We start from the raw sequence: 3,966 nt of genomic DNA on the forward strand, positions 1-3,966 counted from the left end.
ATATTTATATTTAATATATAATAACGTATTATATTTAATATATAATTATATATATATATATCTGTTGGCATAAGTCAATCATAGGTAGTTCTAAATGGACCTTTGGGTCTCTCCATTTATAGGACTCTGCCCTCCTCCTGCATTTTGTCCTGAGATCCACACAGACTGGCAACCAGTGATGTCACCCAATATCTGGACAGGTGTTGAAGCATTTGCTGCCCAGTTGCACAGTTAAGAGTTTATTTACATTTACAAACAGGAATATCCACCAGAGATCAACAGATACTATAAATTCTTAACAGTTTCTAAGGGAAGGCCAGGACCTATCACAGCACAGAGATGCCCCGACCTGTATGGACAGGGCTCAGACCTGTATTGTTTAAGTTTTTCTTGCCTCACATAATCATGAGATCACAGGTCCTGAGTTGTCACCATCTCAAAAACATCTGTGATCTGAAAACCTGAATTAGCCCCATCTATTCTGGATTCTGTCTGATTTCAAGTGATATAATCAGCTACCACCATGGGGTGATCTCCAAGATTCTTTCCATGTGAATATATTAAGGACAAACTTCAATCTTGATGAGATAAGTGAAACATTATCACTTATTAATCCTGACTAACTGTAGTGGCCCAAATCTCAAAGTAATTGCAGGCCAAAGGCAAGTTTTGTGGGAATATTTAACTTTTCATTATGAAGCACTAACAATTGATACTTGAAACAATTTGAATGACTTTCAAATATATTATGCTAAGTAAAGGAAGATATTTTTAAAAGGTTACATAATGTATTTTTCCATTCTTATGGCATTCTCAAAAAGAGAAAACTATAGACAAGGATCATTGGTGGTTAGAGAGTAGATTAGGAATGGGGTAGCTATAAATTTGTGCAAGAGGAAGTTTGAGGGGCAATGTATGGTGGTGATGGGACCAGAGGTGACTGGTCTCAGGTATATCCCATAACCATTTAGGGAGTATAGGGACCTGAGGATCTGATTTCTAACAATGCTATTTTCCTTTTGATAGGACAATGTTCCCTTTGCATTGTACCCCATGACAGTGAATTCATGAATACACACACGCATTAAAATTTCACAGGACTGTAACCAAACATCCACAGACACATTCATGCTGCAGGCAAGGAATTTGATGAAATTGGACTCAGTCTGTCATTGAATTAAAATTATAAGGGTATTGCCAGGCGTGATGGTGCATGCCTTTAATCCCAGCACTGGAGGGGCAGAGGCAGGTGGATCTCTGTGAGTTCAAGGCCAACCTAGTCTAGTACTGAATTCCAGGACAGCTGGGGCTACAGGAAGACCCTGTATCAAAAAGACCAAAAAAAAAAATTATAAGGGTATTGTGCATTTCCTGGTTTGATAAGCCTACTATAGTTTTCGAGGGTGACATCATGGGGAGAAACTGGTGGAGAATATACAAAATTGCCTCTACTAAATTGCAACGTCTATGAAGGCCTAAAATTATTTCAAATTAAAAGGTATTTTTAGGTATTCTTGGTCTTATTTTTTAAATGCCAATATTATCTACGGCATAATACAGCAACAGGGAGTGTGAGAACAAAGTTGCTTCATGGAATTTTAAACAATTTTCTTCTGCCTTTACTTACATTTTATTGGTCTTACTCTTTGAAACAAGTCTGTCGCTATAACAAAATCATCCATACATGTATTTCTGCCTGTGATTTGGACTTTTTCATAGCCATCTTAGTTTCTATCACTGAGTGTGAGACTTCTAGATTCAACTGCTCTCTAGACACCTACCTCAAAGTCATCAAGGCCACAACTACCAATTATTATTTCTTCCCTATACCGGTTTTTGCCTGTTTTCTACTATTACAATATTAGTATTCTATTGATTTCTTCTATTTTTCCTAAATAAAGGCTCGATCAGAGTTTTAAAAATTTGTTGTTGAACTTTTGTACATTTCATACATTTCCTAATCAAATTTAGACCCCTGTTCCCTATTCCTGGCCCCAACACACTCCTGTCAGACCTCATGCATTTCATCATACACACTAAGTCCTATCCAGGCAATCAATTGTACCCAGATGACATGACCCTCAGTGCAGATTCATCCACTGGAGTCTAGTCAGCCTATCTAGAGGCTGTAAGTAAGGTCCACTCTCCCTCACCCAGTAGTAATCAATCTCCAACAGTTCCCAGGCTAGGGCTGCTCCACTGCCCATTTCTCCCACTCCACTCTAGGCCCTTGTCTGATTGAGTTGGCCTGGGGCTTGTGCTGGACACCACCACTGCCACAAGTTCACATGTGTAAGTTTCCAGTGGTCTGAAAACTTCTGTCTCTTTATGTTCATGGACCAACTCTGGCTCTTAACAATCTTTCTTTCCCCTTCCCCTCTTCTGCAATGGTCCCTGAGCCATATGTGAGTAAGGTTTGATATAGAAGTCCTATCCAGGGACACACACTCTGCAGTCTCTTATTCTTTAATACTTGGTTAGTTATGATCTAGTTCGTTATTTCCACTTTCCCAGCCAAGGCATTTCTTCAGTTGCTCAGTTGTAACAACCTGTCATTGTCATCGTAAATTCCAACCATGTGGCACTCAGCTACAGCAAGGCTGTCTTTCAGTGTGATTCCATTGTTTAAAATCCAACTGCCTGCCAACCTAAAATCTGACTCGTCTTTCATCTAGGAGAGGTCCTCAAAAATCTGCCTCTTCCCTACAGTTATCACCAACTATCTCATTACTTCTCTTTTGAAATTCAAGTTCCAGAAATAGCCAGCTGTTCGGAGTACCCTAAAGAACCATGACATTTTTCTTTAACAAATCATTCTTTGTCCTAAATTATTTTTCTGAACTTTTTATATTCTATTGTATTCTATTGATTTCTTCTATTTTTCCTAAATAAAGGCTGAATCAGAGTTTTAAATTTTTTTATTGAACTTTTGTACATTTCATACATTTCTTAATCAAATTTTTGTTTGACTCTATTTGTTTTCCAAACCCTGGCACATTCATGATGCTTTCTGAAGTCATTCTGTAAAAAGAAACCCATCAACTTGTACATGTTAAGTTCTCTAAGTATGTCGTTGTTTATATTCCACCTCTCTACCCTGGAAATTCTCAATCTAAATCATGACTTGTTTAGTTTTATATGTTTGCTGCCTAGTAAAATAGAGTAGGTCTCAGTAAGTGGAATATTGAATAAATAATTATTAGCAGGTACAGTAAGAAATATTTACTGTCTTTAAAATCATTATCATATCACATGAGCAGGGAACCCACGCCTCCTGGAAACAGGTCTTCTGGGTAACTATGCCCTAATCAGAGCTGCAAACAGGACCAGAAGCCACATCCAGCCTTTCTGTCACTTAAAGACATAGGCAGCCTGGCCACTGTCAGTATGTGGCAATTTCTTCTGAAATGGAACATTCCTTCCAAGAAGGAGCTGGGAGGCTTATGAAATTCAGGAAGTAAACAATTCACAAAGACCAGGAACTTTCTGAAACTGACAAGATTTCACAAAGATCCTCCCAAGGATTATGGAAGATGTAGAGGCCTGCTGAAGGATGTAGGGTCTGCACTACTGAGCTGCTTGCCTATCCTACAGAGAGTTCCAGGATTGGGGCTCTCATGAGTTTGCACATAGGCTACAGTGGGCTTGTCGTCTGCTGCTGAAACATCCTTGTAACCCCCCATTCTTCTACTGAACATAACCTCAGTAAACTTGTTGGCTTGCCAAGTTGGACTTTGGTCTGTCAGTGATTCCCGATGAGGTCAACAATGTTTGTGTTCCTGATGGAATATTTAAGGAAATCCTTATTTTTTTCTCCTGGGGTGATTCCCGATGAGGTCAACAATGTTTGTTTGTGTTCCTGATGGAATATTTAAGGAAATCCTTATTTTTTTCTCCTGGTCTCCGGCAGCAAAGTTCATCTGACAAGTTTGTGGTTAGAATGCTGACAGCTAGAGAGAACCACTG

The sequence above is a fragment of the Nannospalax galili genome, unplaced genomic scaffold, assembly GCF_000622305.1.
Source record: "Nannospalax galili isolate Female #2095 unplaced genomic scaffold, S.galili_v1.0 scaffold946, whole genome shotgun sequence".
NCBI lineage: Eukaryota > Metazoa > Chordata > Mammalia > Rodentia > Spalacidae > Nannospalax > Nannospalax galili.